Source organism: Mirounga leonina, unplaced genomic scaffold, assembly GCF_011800145.1.
Source record: "Mirounga leonina isolate KUSES-001 unplaced genomic scaffold, KU_Mleo_1.0 Mir_106, whole genome shotgun sequence".
NCBI lineage: Eukaryota > Metazoa > Chordata > Mammalia > Carnivora > Phocidae > Mirounga > Mirounga leonina.
Genome location: NW_023270232.1, coordinates 217324 through 235254, shown reverse-complemented (window position 1 = coordinate 235254; position 17931 = coordinate 217324).

Sequence of the window (17931 nt, the reverse complement as noted above, 5' to 3'; positions counted from 1 at the left end):
TTTTTTTTATTATTATGTTATGTTAATCACCATACATTACATCATTAGTTTTTGATGTAGTGTTCCATGATTCATTGTTTGTGCATAACACCCAGTTGTCCATTCAGTACATGCCCTCTTTAATACCCATCACCAGGCTAACCCATCCCCCCACTCCCCTCCCCTCTAGAACCCTCAGTTTGTTTCTCAGAGTCCATAGTCTCTCATGGTTTGTCTCCCCCTCCAATTTCCCCACTTCATTTTTCCCTTCCTGCTATCTTCTTCTTTTTTTTTTATTAACAACATATACTGTATTATTTGTTTCAGAGGCACAGGTCTATGATGGGTATGTGCTATGGTGAGTGCTGAGGAGTAATTTTTTTGGCATTACAATTTCCTAGTTTTTCTTTGATGTCAACTCACTTTCACCTGTGTGAAAACCAGAGACATCTTTAAGCATTTCAGGATACTCATTCCAGAAGAGGTACCCCAACACACTTATCATCAGACTCCTAATATTGCTACTTGTACCCCTCAGAGATTCTGTTGAAAAGTCTCCCTGGTCAAGTGGAAATATGAGTCTAATTCTCAGAAAATTGATTAGTATGGTAATAGTACATGCTATAAATTATCTATAGAACACTGTATAATAATAGGATACTGAAAAATATACTTGGAATTTGAAAATCCAGTCTTCACTTAGCACCTAAATTCCTGGGTCATTAAAATTCCCTTGGCCTGTCTCCTCATCTACAAAATGAGAAAATTTAGACTTTAAGGACACTTACCGCTCTGATATTCTTTGATTTTCTAGTTCTATGACTCTTTCATTTCACCATTTCTTCAACCAGACCTAATGCATTCCCCTACCAATGAAGAGCTAAATGTAATTTAATAATTAAGATGCAGATAAATGTCAGGAGAGCCTCTCCCCTGAGATCCAAATTCATTTTCTCTGTTCTGTAATGCTGTCCCTCCCATGTACAACCCTCTCAATCTCTTGACTGTTCAAATTTTCAGCACCTATTTTACCTTTTCTCCCTTGATGGCCAACTGGCTTGCAGATTTTCTAACTTTCCTTAATCAACATAAAGCCTGTCTTCCTTGACGCCCTATGTGGAGTCTTTAACTGTCCAGTATTCAATGTCCATGACATATCTGTTGATTTTTGTTAGACACTCATCTACCAGCCCCACTACATTGCTATCGACTCTGGCTCCATACTAAGATGCCAGTGAGGAGAAATTGAGCAGTTTATTTTGTTTCTCAGTTATTTTTCAACTCTTTAATGAATGTCTTCTATAAGCAATGCATTGTGAAATAACCTGGAGAAATAAAAGAAAGATGAAGGTAAATGTCTACGCACTCAAATTAACTTTGAGTGCACAGAGACAGAGAGGACCACAAATAATACAGTGTGCAATGAGAACAAGGAATACACACGGAGTACAAGAGGCGGACTTATAAGGCAGGAGATGCCCTCATGTAAATTCTTTATAAGAACTGAAATTGTTGGAGCTTCCTTCTAAATCAAAAGGACTGGCTTATTTTATTTATTTTTCTTTTCTATTATTCAATTATTTGAATGGGTGTTATATTCACATGATATGAAATTTTAAATGTACACAAAGGTATACCATAGGGAAAAAAGTCTCTCCTCCAACCCTGCTTCCTATTTTCTTGGTTTCCTTCCACAGATGCAACCAAAATGTCTTAGAAACACAATTTTAAACTTTAGTTCCAATTTTATGATGAATGATAAATCATCCTCCTGATTCCAAGGGCCAGTGTTGCATGATGAACTGAAGATGCTAGCTAATATTTTAATTCTTAAGGCTACAATTTTTTTCTGAGCCTAAAAAGAGTCCCTGCTTTTCCAACTCCATGAATGCATATACATTCTGAATGGTAATATGCTGGAGCAAACAATCTATTGGCCAGTAGAATTCTGTCCCTGCCTCCACCAGCCATGTGCTGACCCATACTGTCACTATTTCAGGTTATATTTACTATGTTACCATAAATTTAATTTCAGGCTAACATTTAACTTCTGTAAGATCCAAATCAATGCAACTTGTAGGATAAAAAGGCATTTATCTGTGTTTATCATGTGACAGGTATAAATCTCAACAAAATTAAGATTTATTTATGCCTGCTAATCTAATCCATTCTGTTCTGGCTGTTCTGAAAGCAGTAAATCAAAATTGATACCCATTCTAGATCAGAATCATCTGACAAAAGAAGACCTGTGTTGTCAGATACTGTCGTTTTCTTAACATTTATTGAATGCTAATTGAGAGGGAGTAGGGAGAGCATTTGTAAAAAGTAATACTAAACCAGGCATACAAAATGAAAATCTAAGTTTTTGTGGAAAGTTCTGCTTACTTTTGATATATAATCACCATTGATTATTGTCCTTTTTAAAAATACCTGAATCAGTTCTTCTCGAATATGCCTTAGTAATTTCTAAAGCATGTCTCTAGCTAGTTTGATAGATCTTGCAGTAAGTTAGAAAAGAGCTGAACAATACCACTGATAAAATGCCAAGGTCTAGAGGTCTCAGCAAAATAAAAGGCTCTGCGTTAAATATTTAACTCCACAAATTTGATTCTTAAATTAATTTAACCTGGTAGTTATGAGAAGTCTTTTACAATTACTTACCTATTTTTATGTAAGAGGAATATTTATACAGTACATTTGTTGTATTTTCTTAAGGGTTTCAAAAATAGGAATTATTAGTATTAGCTTTTGATAATTATTCTCCAAAATGAGGGCATTTCTACTAAAACATAACTGGTGGATATGTTTATGATTTACTCTCCCAACCATGATTTGTGTGGAGGGAAACACATGTCTACCCGAGGATCTATCTTCAACACCACTGGGCCTGGCTTAAGTCCCACAGCACTCTGACCTGGCTTCTAAAAGCTGCACACTCATGACCCATTCACCCATTATCTCTGAAAGACATCATCCAGAAATATCTAAGTCCTTGGGCAACTGCTTCTTTCAGTGTCATGGTAGGAAAGACACCAGATTTCAAAGAATTAAGAAAATGGAGAAAAATGTGAGTTGAAGATATTTACTTCCCAGATTTAGTCAATGAAAAGAATGAAAAGATAAAGTTAGTGACTCTTTTATATTGTGTGAATATTATAAACGAGAATATACTTGTATATTGTTTATGTGTTTAAAAACAGAAAAATTAAACACATAGGTAAGGGAGTTGATCATACCAAATGATTTTGGGTTTTAGTTTTTAAAGACAGGAAAGTATATAATATTTGAGAGCAGAACAGAAATAGAGTCACAGAATGCAAGTCACAGAATGGAAAGAGCATATGAAGAAAAGGTAAATATTGAAATGCTTAAGAGAATGGAAATTTTTATGGGAATAAGCCCTTGAGGCAGTGTCCTTGCACTGAATCCTTAGATCCCAAAAGCTATGGAGAGCCTACAATCTCTGTATCCATTAGGATTGTTGTTCTATTGTATGTAACAGAAATCCTACTCTAGTGGCTAAACCAAATAGTGATTTCTTTCCCCTCACATAAGAAAAAAATATGACAGTCTAGGGCCGTGGTGTGGTGACCACACAATTTCAGCAATGCCCCAGTACTTTCCGTCATTCCACTAAAGAAAAGAGAAGAGGAAGGAGAAATAGCTTCATCAAGGAAGCAAAATTCCTGGCAGATTTCTGCTTAAATTTCATTTCCATAACTATGTACCACCAGCATCTCCAGGCAGTCTGGGAAGAAAAATGTTATGGCTGTTCTCATTATTGATCCTCTATCCAAAAGTGAGGTTCTTTAAAAAAGGAAATGAGTATGTATATAGATCAATTAATGATATCTGACATATTTCAAAGTTTTGTGTATCCAACATAGATACATACATTTTCTAATTTTCCCCAACTGAGATAATCCCAAAATCATACACAGGGGTATATCTACTTCAAATCCCAGGTTCTCTTCTTACTTTAACTTGAATTCATAAAAAAAAAAAAAAAGTAATCTGCCCTCAACACAACCAGTTAGAAAGGTATGAACAAATGAATAAAAACTTCCATGCAGAATAGGGACATAACTGGGAAGCACATCAACGGGAAACAAGAGCATGAACTCCCTGCTGTGGCCATGGAGAACATTCCTTCACTGTCTATAAGCTTCTAGTCTCTCTCTGGGTGGATCTCCTTTGTCTATTGCCTTCCATAGCCCCAAGATCTGCAATTCTGGAAGATCTTCCTCCCATCATCCTTCATGGCCACATCTTATATGGGCATTTTAGAGGAACTACTTTCTGGAAGTTCCAGAGGTTTAACAGTACACTTTCTCTGGGTGTGTGCTCGGGTATTTGAGGATTGCTTTCCCAGGTTGAACAGTGAGAAACCATCAACAGCCACAAATATCTTTATAAGCCATGGTCTACAAGCTATGATCTTCCCACCTCCTTGGACAAGTGGCTAACTCTAACTCAAGTTTATCCTTTTTGTTGGTCTTTCCTAAGAGTGTCAAGAAGAAACAGCATCCAGAAACAAGATAATTTTTCCTATCCTTTCTCCTAAAACTAGAACACATGGTCATTTTCCTAAGAAACAACAGCCAGTAGTTTGATCAAATATTTAACAAGGATCACCAACTCTGTCCACTTTGCAACATCAGACTTCTCCAACAGACTGTAGCTCTGTTTTTCTCCACTCCGCTCATCCACTCACTTCATTACCTTTATTTTTTTTATTTTCAAAACCCTAAATCCAAGAATCAAATCCTCTATGTATTAGAGTTATTTGGGGACTACATAAAACAAAATCCTGGGGCGCCTGGATGGCTCAGCCGTTAAACGTCTGCCTTCAGCTCAGGTCATGATCCCAGGGTCCTGGGATCGAGCCCCTCATCGGGCTCCCTGCTCAGTGGGAAGTCTGCTTCTCCCTCTCCCACTCCCCCTGCTTGTGTTCCCTCTCTCGCTGTGTCTCTCTCTGTCAAATAAATAAAATCTTTAAAAAAAAAAATCCCAACTAAATATATTTTTCTTATCTAAACAAGAAGAATGTATTTTGTATATTTTCCTTCCAAGTATATTTTTACCCTCAAAATATTTTTGCTTATGTAACAAGAAGGCCACAGGTAAATAGTCCAGGTTTAGGGCTCTGGATACACAATAGGATCAGTGTTCCAGGCATTCGTCTGTTTTCTACTCTGCCATCATTAGCATGGACTCTGTCCTCATGCTGTCACTCCATTGTCACAATGGCCGTTCCATTTCCAGCAAGAAGAAAGGAGGCAGAGGAAAGGGTAGCACTTTTATGAGGGAAGAAAAACTTCTCAGAAATTTTGAGCAGCTTTTGATCACATTGCAAAGGTCAGAATAGTGTCAAGTGGCCACTCCTATTTATAAGGAAACTCTGATAAGGCAAGGCTTTTACCCAGATACATTGCTGCCCCAAACAAAACATAATGTCTCTAATGAAGACAGAAGAGAGAATAGATATTGGAGTAGCAATTAGTGGTATCTGCCACACTCTGTGCCCTGCACAGAACTGGGACATATGAGAAGCACTGTAAGCTATGAGAAGCACGTGGAACTAAATTGAAGGCCTAAAGGAAGATTCCCAAGGCCATGTTCATAGTGAAGAAGAATGATGAAAGGACAACTTCAGGCCATTGACAATCCAGTGAGAAAGTGAGAATTTGTGAAGAAATACTCTTTAGAGCTTTAACCGTCTCCATGAAAGAGAAGGTAAGGAACTTGTTGAGTAAATAAACCAGGTTACAGTATGGAATGTCCAATTGAGTGAATAAGGAGTAACTTCAAAAAAGCAGTGAGCAGACGTGATAGCTCAGTCAAAGTACAAGAATCTGTCTCAAAGTATAAACATCTTTATAGTTGACCCTTCCCTCTAGTAGCAGCAGTCTCTTCTCAGAATGAAAAGTTGTCCAGTTATACTTCTTGAAATATAGCCCAGTGTAGATGCTTTGCTTATCATCCCCCCAAATCCTCCCTGCTCACTTTCCCTGACTTTCTTTGGTTATATTTCACTTAAAGGACACTATTTTCGGTAGTCAACTCTTCCATTCTCTTACTTTAATCAACCTTCTTTCTAAAGTTGTTCCAATCATCTTCCTTTCCTTATGTCTCAGCATTGTTCATATTATGTTGCTATGGTGTCATAAAAAAAGAATTGTTAGTCTACTTTGGCTAATACCAAAAACAAAAGCATGAAAGCATGGTATAAATAACTAAGCTGATTAAAAAGAGATTGGGTTGAAAATTCTGGCATCAGGACCCACATATAACAAGTTTGAACTCATAAAATTACATACCATTACATCTTGTCATACTATGTTACCAGAGATCTAGTTAGATTTGTAATACATAGTGATTTATATAGATAATACTTCCCCTTTTAGAAATCTTCCAGATAAGGTATCTCTCACATATTTGGCAGATGATTTCATCTGAATCTGGATCTTTTCCTTTGTAAAGAGGAAATACTACACTGTCATTTTTGCATTGGTTCTTCCTTTTGCCAGTAAATGGTAGGTGTTACACTCCAATTATATTAAAATACTTCTTACTCTTCAGATGCACTATATTGTTTTACACCACTGGACCTCTGTTAATGCTCCCTTCTGTTTTTATTGTCTTCAACTAGCTTGTCTTTATAGCTAGCTAATGCATAGCATCTGTTTTCTACTGTAATAAAGAGATTCAAATAATTTAAATGGTCTTGACTGGGAGATGAGGAACTTCTGTAAGCTAAACATTACATTTTTATTTTAATTCTTTTTTTAAAGATTTAATTTATTTACTTGACAGAGAAAAAGAGAGAGCACATGCATTGGGAGCAGCAGAGGGAGAGGGAGAAGCAGGCTCTCCACTGAGCAGGGAGACCAATGTGGGACTCAATCCCAGGACCCTGGGATCATGACCTGAGCCAAAGGCAGATGCTTAACCAACTGAGCCACTCAGGCACCCCTCATATTTTTATTTTAAAAGAAGAAATTAACCTTTTCAGAAATGTTTTATAATTTCCTTATATTGAAGGGGAAAAGACACCAAGACAATTTTATTATCATACAATTTTCATGAGGGAGCTTTTTGGTCACTTACTGTGACTTTACTATCAGAGCAAAAGAGAAGCATCACTTTTGAGCCTGGGTTCCCAACAACCCATGTAGTCTCTAAAGTTGATGAGACAATATCTATCCTTTGAACCAAATTACATTAATTTTAGGTGTCCTATTTCAATGTCTTAAATCAATATCAAGTCACAAGAAAGGCAAAGAAATTCACCTTTGCCTTGTTACAATTAATTTTCCTAAGGACACATTACACCCTTCCAGTTCTCAATGATGTTAAAATATTGGTGGAGATGGGAGATCCTCTGAGAACAAAAAAAACTTCAAAAATGCAGTTCCTTTTGTTCCTCTATGAATCTAAGAACAGCATATCCTCTTTACAATTATCAATCAATTCATCCATCAAACAAATGCAGAAAAATCATAGCCCTTAAAATTGTGAAGTTTCCTTGACCTTTTAAAAAAAAGTTACATGATTCTACTCATTCAAACTCTTTGGTTCCTAAGTAAATACCAAAATGTCTCCCAAAGGAAAAAAAATAAAGAAAAGGAAAATGTTCTCAATCCTATTCTATGACTACACAAGGAAAAACAAGCACATTTTAGAAGAAAAACAACCCATTTGTTATGTGGGATATTTTAATATTCATACCACCCACCATTTGCTATTAAGCTCTTACTCAAACCAAAACTGTAAACATTTGCAAGAACTAAATAAGGCAGAATAAAGTATCTGATTCAAAGCCTCATTCATTGATTTAAAAAATATTTGGTTACTGAATATATGTCAGCTCCTACATTAAGTATTAGGAGCACAAAGATGAGTAAGATGCTACCCCATTTCCCAAGACTCTTACCATTTCCCTGTCCTGTCTTCTTCCTCTCTCATTCCCTTACAGGGAAGACTACTACTTAGAAATAGGACATCAAAACCAGTTCCAACCCAGTTCCTTTTTGTTTCCTGAATAGATCTCATTGAGGAAAGGCCTGATTTCTTCACTTTCCAAAAAAGACTGGAGGATTTATATCACCTTAGGGATATTTTTAATGGACAAATTTCTTTTGGTGAGCTTTTTAATGTAAGTTGTACCACTTACAGAATAATAGAGTACAAAATATAATCATTAATATTTAAGGTGACAGTTTGGCACTTAGCTTAAAATATTTTTTTCAAGGACACTTGAAATAAAGCCTTAAAAAGATGACAAGTGAAGACATGACAAAATCTTTACAAGAAAAATTTGGCATCAATGTTAATCAGCAAAATCAATTACTTACAGTGACAAGACAGTGAGCTAAGGCAAGCCCAGTGCATGCACATACTGAACTCTTGAAAACTGTCAAAAGCGTGATTTTATAAAATTGACTCTAGGGGCGCCTGGGTGGCTCAGTTGTTAAGCATCTGCCTTCAGCTCAGGTCATGATCCCAGGGTGCTGGAATCGAGCCCCACATCGGGCTCCCTGCTCGGCAGGAAGCCTGCTTCTCCCTCTCCCACTCCCCCTGCCTGTGTTCCCTCTCTCGCTGTGTGTCTCTCTGTCAAATAAATAAATAAAATCTTTAAAAAAAAAATTGACTCTAAACATAACAATTGTTTTATTTTAAAAGAACCATGCCCAAATGTCTGGATTTCTATGGATCTGAGTTCTCTGGAGCGGGCCGGAAGATATGTTATGTAATTCTTTTGGCACTACTTATCAGGTTGATCAGTACCTTCTACTGAGCCCCTTGTCCTACTAGTGACTAACAGTGTAAATTGCAAACACTATCTCATGCAATCCTCATAGCGATGTTAGGAATTTTATATTACTTTTCCCATTTTACAGATAAGGAAACAGAATATGTCCATCTAAGAGTCTTGTCCATTGTCACATAGCTAGTAAATGGCCAGACTGAGATTTAAAGCCAAGGACATCTAGCAGCAGAAGCCATATTCTTCACCTGCATGTAAATTATAGGAGTGCAAACCATAAGACTTGTTTTACTATGTGTAGACTAAGCACACATAAAATTTGTTTCACTTTGCTCATTAATTTAAAAAGCATCCTAGCTTACACTATTCCAGACACTCTCTTAAGCACTTTACTTAAAATATACTATTTAATATTCACAAAAGTCCTGTAAGATCAATACTATAGTCGACATTTTACAAGCAGGAAACCAAGACTCTGATAGGTTAAATAAAATGCCCAATTTCATGGGTGGAATCATATTAGCACTCAGGTTGGTTGATTCCAAAGTCTGTGCAATTCACATGACACTCAACTACTTCTTGCCACCAAATAAAGAAAAAAAATAAAGGTGCAGGTACAATTACAGAAAGCAGAAAAATTTTGAACCTCCTCACAGCAGTTAGCTGCCAAATTTGTGTAAGGAGACATTCTCTGTTGGTAGAATTATGGAAATCCCAGGCATCTCTCCAATCCAGCCGTATGTGAAAAAAACAAGAAAAGTCAAAAAAGAACTAATATCTTCTGATGAACTCACACAATATGGCAGGAACTTCACTTACATTGTAACATTTCATCTCCACAAAAGAAGAGCATCTGTGGTCTTATTTCCTTTGTGGGGAGGTGTAGAGTATTTTATTTCCTGACAGTCATGTGAAGTTGGACAAAGTATTAGCTATCAGGACCTTCATTTCTTCATCTGAGAAATGACAGGGTTAGACCAAGGATATTCAAAGTCTTCCAGGTTTCGAGTCCTGTCATTAGAATCAGGGTTATCCCATCCTTCCAACTTACTCAGCTAGTGCAGGCCAGGCTAGTAATGTGAAAGCTATCTGCTGGAGGACTAATTGAGGTGTTAAAAATCGAGTGTTCATGTGAAAATAACATAAAAACCTGAACAATTCTGGGTGTTTTGTGTAATAAATGTTCAATAAATACTATGATGGATTTCACTGAGAAAGTGAATAAATGAGATAATGAGTGTTTTTTTAAATACTGTTTACAGTTACATGGTTATCTTTAAATAAATAATGGTATCAATGAACTCCCAATCAATACAAATATCCAAGAAGCTGAATACCTCACTCAGGGATTCAATAAAAAAAATTTTTTTCATTGACAAACTCCAATAGATTATATTTACTTAAAAGATTATCCATTTTATTCAGGTTTCATACTTAGAGCTTGCATTGGGTTTAGCAGCACAGTAAATCTTTTAATTTCCTCTGAATTATGTAGTTATATCTTTTATAATTTTTAGTTCCTTGTTGCATTTGTTATTCTTGTCTTCTTCCATTCTCTTGATGATAATAATAGCTTATTTTATGATATAGTTTCAAATAAATTGCTCTGGGTTTATTTGTTCCATATTTTTCTATTTTCTAATTTATAGATTATGCTTTTTACTTATTCTCTACACTTTTCTTGGTTTTATTTTGTTGTTTTCTAACTTTTTATGTTGAATGTTTAAGCCATTTACTTTTTTTTTTTTTACTGTAAGTATGGAGGGATGTTTGTTTTCTCTGAGCAATGATTGAGATAAGTGGCAAACCTCTGATAGATGGCATTTTCACCATCACTATTTCCTAGGTATTCTGTGCTTTGTGCTCAGATTTCCCCTCTGACTCAAGAGTTATTCATAAGGAGATTTGCTTAGTTCTGTTTTTAATTCCCAGCTAATGGAGTATTTTTGGTTTGCTGCTTACTATTTATTTCCTACTTGATTGCATTATGATCAGAAAATGTATTTTAATACTCCTAATATTTGAGTTCACTAAGGTTTTCTTTCTGGTCTAATATATGAAGAATGATTTGTGACTATTCCTAAGGTACTTGAAAATAAGATGTATTTTCAGGGTACAGAATTTGACATAAATATGCTATATAAACTCATGTCAATTATATATATAAATTACACATTAGATATTCCTTTAAGGGCGCCTGGGTGGCTCAGTCGGTTGAGCGATTGCCTTCGGCTCAGGTCATGATCCCAGGGTCCTGGGATCGAGTCCCGCATCAGGCTCCCTGCTCTGCGGGGAGCCTGCTTCTCCCTCTCCCACTCCCCCTGCTTGTGTTCCCTTTCTCACTGTGTCTCTCTCTGTCAAATAAATAAATAAAATCTTTAAAAAAAAAAAAAAGATATTCCTTTAATAATATTCACATCTTCTGTAGCCCTTTTTAAAAAAAAAAAAAAAGATCTATTTATTTGAGAGAGAGAGGGTGTGCAAGCAGGGGAAGGGGGAGAGGGAGAGTGACAATCCTCTAGCGGGCTCCCCGCTGAGCATAGAGACCAACAATGCAGGGGCTCAATCCTAGAGATCATGACCTTACCCAAAACCAGAAGTCAGACACTTAACCAACAGAGCCACCCAGGTGCCCCTAGCCTTACTATTTAATCATTTTCACTATTAATAGACTGAGATGAATGAATGAAAGTATCCTACCAATAGGGTTTTGCATTTCTCATTTTACTTCATAAGTAAAATGGTGCACTGATGTTCAGAAAAGTTATAAATTTATCATGAATTATACCCTTTGGTTATTATATAGTGTCATTTTTAATTTCAATATTTGGGGCATAAATCAACTTTAATGGGCATTAAGATCATAATCCCTGCTTTATTTTTGCTTATATTTAGTAAGCCTTTGCCCATCCTTTTGTCACTTTGTTTCAGTTACTTTATTTTATATCTTGTTATAAAGCAAAGTTCTGGGTTTTTTGTGGTCTAATCTGAAAATCATTTTATTTTAGTAAACTTTATATTTTTGATATAACAGATATACTGGTCTTAATGCTATTACAGAAGTCCAAATTTCCTAATTCACAACTTTGAAGTCCAAAAGTCTCTAAAAATTTATACTTCTAAATTCATTTTAAGGCACCTAAAGTATAATGAATGAGGTTTGTCATAATATTTTTAGCCCACTTTCCTTGAAAATAAGGTGTTTGCCAACAAAAGTATCAATGTGCTCAGTAACAGAATATTGCTCCAGATTTCACCACAGATGTTGAAAAATATGTTATATGCACCATATTACCTCATATCTGAACAATTCTAAAGCCCAAAATATAGGGCAGCCAAGGGACTTCACACAATAAATGGTACAAATGTATAATCTTTATTTTCATCTGTAGCTTTAAAAAACAGTTTTACTCTGTGGTCTGTTTTTGCATTTTCTTTTCATATTTAAGACATATTTTTGGTCTAGTAATCATTGTTACTACTTGATATAATATTAATCCTCTTTGTCTCTAGATCATATTCATTAATTTCATTATGGGATCAATGAAATTAGTGTATCTCCTTTTTTCCAGCTTTATTGAGGTTTAATTGAAAATAATTGTATAGGGGCGCCTGGGTGGCTCAGTCGTTAAGCATCTGCCTTCTGCCCCAGTCATGATCCCAGGGTCCTGGGATCGAGCCCCACGTCGGGCTCCCTGCTCAGCAGGAAGCCTGCTTCTCCCTCCCCCACCCCCCTTGCTTGTGTCCCCTCTTCCGCTGTGTCTCTCTGTCAAATAAAATCTTAAAAAAAAAAAAAAGAAAAGAAAAAAATTGTATAGATTTAACATGTACAACATGATGGTTTGATATATATATACATTGTGAAATGATTAGAGTTAGTTAATCAAGTTAGTTAACATTTCCATCACGTCACACAGTTGCCATTCTGTGTGTGTGTGTTGCACACTTAAGATCTACTCTCTTAGCAAATTTCAAGGATTCAATACCGTATTATTAACTAGAGTCACCATGTTGTGCATTTGAACCCCAGAATTTTTTCATCTTACAACGGACAGTTTGTACCCTTCGTCCAACAAACATTCCCATTTTCCACACACCGCTGCCACCAGTATCACCATTTTACTCTTTGGTCTATGAGTTTGTCTTTTTTCAATTTCACATAAACATGTCATCATACAGTATTTGTCCTTCTCTATCTAGCTTATTTCACTTAGTATAACATCCTTCAGATTCATCCATGTTGCGGCAAACGGCAGGATTTCTTTCTTTTTATGGATGAATAATATCCCATTGTAAATACATAACACATTTGTGTTTCCATTCACCTGTCTACAAACACTTATGTATGTCCATATCTCGGCTGTTGTGAAAAATGCTACAACAAACATAGGAGTGAAGATATTTCATCAAGACACTGACTTTATTTCCTTCAGATGTATACTAAGAAGTGGCACTGTGGATCATAGGTAGTTCTATTTTTAAGTTTTTGAGGAAACCCCATACTGTTTTTCCTAATTGCTATAAAATTTACATTCCTATCAATAATGTACAGAGTTCCCTTTTCTCTACATCCTTGTCAACACTTATTGTTTCTTCTCTTTTTGGTAACAGCTATCCTAACAGATATGAGGTTATATCTCACTGCAGTTTTCACTTTGATTTCCTGATGCTGATTACCTTTTCATATACATACTGGCATTCTCCATTCTCTCTCTCTCCCTCTCTCTATATATACATATATGTATATACGTATATATGTATGTGTGTATATATATATATGCTATAAACTTATGTCTTAGACCTGGCTCTGCTGCATCCCATAAATTTGGTATGTGTGTTTTCATTTTTATTGGTCTCAAGATGCTTTTTTGATTCATCTTTTGATTTGTCTTTGACGCATTGCTTGTTCAGGGGTATGTTGTTTAATTTCTGCATATTTGTGAATTTTCTAATTTTCCTATTATTGATTTCTACTTTCATACCATTTTGATTGGAAAAAAATATTTGATATAACTTCAATCTTTTTAAATTTCAGACTTGCTTGGTAATGCAACATATTATCTATCCTAGAGAATGTTCTGTGTGCATTCGAGTAAGGGGCTATTGGTTAGAATACTCTGTATATGTCTGTCATGTCCATTTGGTCTATGATGTTATTCAAGTCCACTGTTTCTTTATTGATTTTCTGTCTTAAAGATCTATCCAAAGTTGAAAGCGGGGTATTGAAGTCCATTGGAATTTAGGCATTCCAATGTTGAATGTGTATATGGTTAGAACTGTTATATCCTCTTAACAAACTGACCTATTTATCACTATATAGTGACCTTTTTTGTGTCTTGCAACCCTTTTGGACAGAAAGTCTATCTTATCTGCTATAAGTGTAGCCATCCCTGATCTCTTGAGATTATCATTTTTATGGACTATCTTTTCCCATCCTTTCACTTTTGACCTATGTATGTCCTTACAGCTAAAGTGAGTTTTTTGCATCACATTGTTAGATCTTGTTTTTTATTCATTAAGCACTTTGTCTTTGATTGGATAATTTAACCCATTTGCACTTAATGTAATTATTGATAGGTAAGGACTTGCTATTGCCATTTTGGTCATTGTTTTCTGACTGTTTTGTAGTTTCTGTTCCTGTCTTCCTCTGTTTCTGGCTTCCTTTGTCATTTACTTCTTATAGTGGTATGCTTGATTTCCTTTCATGTATCTACTAGATGTTCTTTCTTTGTGGTTACCATGAGACCTACGTAAAAGACCTTATAGTTAAAAGCAGTCTATTTTAAACTGATAACAACTTATTTTCAATCACATACAAAAACTCCATGCATTCAGGATGTGAATAGTCCGTCCATTATCTCTCCAGGGAATTCCCCCCTAGTAACCAAGGATAGCTTTATTTGCTTCATTTTGGAGAGATCTCCACCATCATCTGGAGGCTACACTTCTTGGAATCATGCTGTGTAAAGGACAGTTTCTGCCACCAGCTGGTATACCATTCTCCCTCTCAACAGTAAACATGGAATTTAAGTTATGCACATCTTGTTGTGCCATACTCTATGAAAACTGTGATTTCTTCTGGCTCTTTCTAAAGGCTGCTGCATTATCACTCTGCCATGTCTTTCTTGCTTCCTCCTGCCTGTCTGCCTATCTCCTTTATCTCCACTGCATTTTCAACCCACATATTTTGGTGTCCAGAGTTTCACTTTAACTAAAAATAGTTGTGATTTTTATTTTTCATTTTTGATCTTTTATCAGTTTTCAAGGAGAAAAAGAAGGAAATGCTGATTTGATACTATTACAGTCATATAAAATGCCTCAGAAAATTCTATGTTGGGGTGCCTGAGTGGCTCAGTCATTAAGCGTCTGCTTCTAGTTCAGGTCATGATCGGTCCTGGGACTGAGCCCCGCACTGGGCTCCTTGCTCAGTGGGAAGCCTTCTTCTCCCTCTCCCACTCCCCCCTGCTTGTGTTGCCTCTCTTGCTGTCTCTCTCTGTCAAATAAATAAAATCTTTAAAAAAAGAAAATTCTATGTTAAATATTGCCAACACATATGTTTATATATATATGTTTGGCAAGAATGAAGCAGATCAGTGTCCATCTGGTTCACTGCTGCATCCACAGTACCAACAATAATGCCTTGTAAGTAAAAGATATTCAATAAACACTTGTTAACGTAATAAAGTCTATGTACATATGAGCTTCTGGTCATTCATTTAAAATATCATTCTTTCTGGTGTCTTGACACAATGGCTAAAAAGAATGTGGCAAATATGTGTATGTGAATAGAGCTCACACACTTAAAATTGAGTAAAATAAGACTGCTAAACATTACATATAACATTTACTTTATGCTGCAAAGGAAAAACCCAAGAAAATAATAGTGAATATCTACAACCGCATATGGATGCTTGTGCATTTTTTTAAAGTTTGAAAAAAAAGAGATTAGAGTGTAATCAAAGCGGTTTTTAGCCTCCCCTATGTCTTTCTAAAAATGAGACTCTATTTATATTACATTTGTGTAATTTGAAATCGACTTTAAAACCATATCCTATTTTCCTGGGAAATGGTTCAGCTTACCTCTTTCTCTCTAGATTATGCCACAGATCAGATCTCAGAAACAGCCTCACTGGGAGAGGGAGATCTGCATGACAAGGTTTATGAGAGAGTGCTCTTTGAGAACAATATCTACCAAGGGTGTGGAAAGATTTAAGCAAAGGAAGAAGTTTGGCTGTGATGTAGTTGGAGCACAGGCCTCAACCAATCCCACAGATATTCTGCAGCTGGGGCTGTTCAGTTTTCCTCCCTGAGGAAAGTGGGATAGGCCATTAAATCCCAGCATTAACCTGTCAGTGTAAGTGGGTTATGACTCTTTAGCTAAGAGCAATTCCCAGAGAGGGACTCATCTAAGAGCTGACAGTCACCAAGATTCCCAGGAGCTAGGGTATGGGTACTTGAGTGCTTTAATCCTGATGTGGGAATGGAAAAGAATCTGGATAGCATCCATAAGCATGTGAGCTCCTAGAGGAGAGCAACTGTGACTTCACCATCATTTTACCCCCAGCCTTTTGCTTACTTTCTGGCACATGACAGAGATTCAGTGAAAACTTCCTGGATGAATGAGTAAAATAACATGTCTGGTAACTATAAAACTCACTTTTACTTGAGTATAAAGAGATGAGAGTGATGAAAAATGAATCCAAAAGAAGTAAATAAGGTTCTGCTATGGTTAATGTTATGTGTCAACTTGACTGGGCCATGGGATGACCAGGTAACTAGTTAAACATTATTTGTGGGTATGGCTATGAGGGTGTTTCGGGAAGAGATGAGCATTTGAATTGGTGGATTGAGAAGGCAGTTTGTCTTTCCCACTGTGGGTGGTGGGCATCATCCAATCTGTTGAAGGCCTGAATAGAACAAAGAATAGAGGAAGGTTGAATTCTATCTGCCTGACTATAGGAGCCGAGACATAGGTCTTCTGCCCTTGGACTAAATCACTGCTCCTGGTTCTCAGGGCTTTGGAATGAAACTAGAATTTACAGCACTGCCTCTCTTAAGTCTCCAGATTGCAGGCAGACCACAGGTTATGGGACTTCTCAGCTCCCATAATTGTGTGAACCAATTCCTTATAATAAATCATACACATATAGTATCATATAATATAAAATATATATAATATACATATTTATATATATATACATATATATATATACATATATATATATATGTATATATATATATATACTACTGGTTCTGTCTCTCTGGAGAATCCTAACTAATACAATAATTGATACCAAGAAGTGGGGCAGCAAATACCTAAAAATATGGATGTGGCTTTGGAACAGGGTGACAAGGCTGGAAGAGGTTTGGGGTGCATGCTAGTTAAAGCCGATACTGCTGTGAAGGAACTGCTAGACAATTCTGGTGAGAGCTCAGAAAGAAAAGAGGAGAGCTAGAGAGAGCCTCCATCTTAGAAAATACATAATCATGCATGTATTGGTGCAAATATGGACAGGAAAGACCATTCTGATGAGATCTCAGATGGAAATATGGAACATGTTACTGAACATGGAGAAAAGGTGATCTTTCTTATAAATAACTTGGCCAAATTATGTTTGTGTCCTATTGTTTTATGGAAAGTAGAACTTGTGATTTATAAAACTGGGTATCTAGCAGCAAAGATTTCTAAAAAAAAAAAAAAAGAAGCATTGAAGGAGCAGATTTGTTCCTTCTGACTAAAAATGCAAGAAATAAAGAAATAAATTGAAGACAGAGTTGTTAAGCAAAAAGGAATGAGGATGTAAAAATTCTCAGCCTATCCAGATTGCTGAGAATACTAGGGGTATGGTCCCAAAACCACCTGATAAGGAAGTTAGTATTGGTGTGAACCATGAACCTAATCAGCCACCCCAGTAGAAACACTGCCAGTTTGAACTGAAAATGTTAGAGACAAGATGAAATGAAAGAAGAATGCCGGACTTCTTAGAGCCTACAGAACTAGAATATAGTGCTATTCAACAGCAAACATGCATTATTCTTCAAGACAAGAGAGGAAAGACCCCAAACACAGGGCATGGGCCTGGTGAGTGGGACTGCCTCCACTTTAGTTTCAAAGGGCAGGATCACTGCCCAGCAGAGCTGAGGGAGCACAATCCCTACCCCAGTGGGTCCTGAAGGCTGGA